The sequence below is a fragment of the Elephantulus edwardii genome, unplaced genomic scaffold, assembly GCF_000299155.1.
Source record: "Elephantulus edwardii isolate Elephantulus edwardi_28Jun2011 unplaced genomic scaffold, EleEdw1.0 scaffold00152, whole genome shotgun sequence".
Taxonomy (NCBI): domain Eukaryota; kingdom Metazoa; phylum Chordata; class Mammalia; order Macroscelidea; family Macroscelididae; genus Elephantulus; species Elephantulus edwardii.
Window position 1 is genome coordinate 7,072,938 of NW_006399902.1, and position 481 is coordinate 7,073,418.

Genomic DNA, 481 nt, shown 5'->3' on the forward strand with positions numbered 1-481 from the left:
CTCTCATCCAGATAGATTGACATAGTGTGTGACTGCAGAGTGTCAGAGATTTTGAGGATGGTACAGGTTAGGAGGGGGTTCAGATCTATTGTTCATAGGGTCACTATGGGTCGTACTTGACGGCTCCTAACAACAACAGCAAGCCACTACATATACATAAAGAAGATGTTGGCGAGCTCTGGTGGCCTAATGGCAAGAAGCTGCGCTGCAATCTCAGAGGTGCATGGGTCGAATCCATCAGATGCTCTGCTGGAGAAGGAGGAACAATATCCTCTTGTAGCAGTCAGATCTGATTTGATGGTACACACAAAAAATAATGAATTAAAATTTTACTTTAAAAAAGAAGTTGTTATGTCGTAAGTTGTTTTTATATCTATCTATATCTACATCTATATCTATATCATCTATATCATCTATATCATCTATATCATCTATATCATCTATATCATCTATATCATCTATATCTATATCTATATCTATA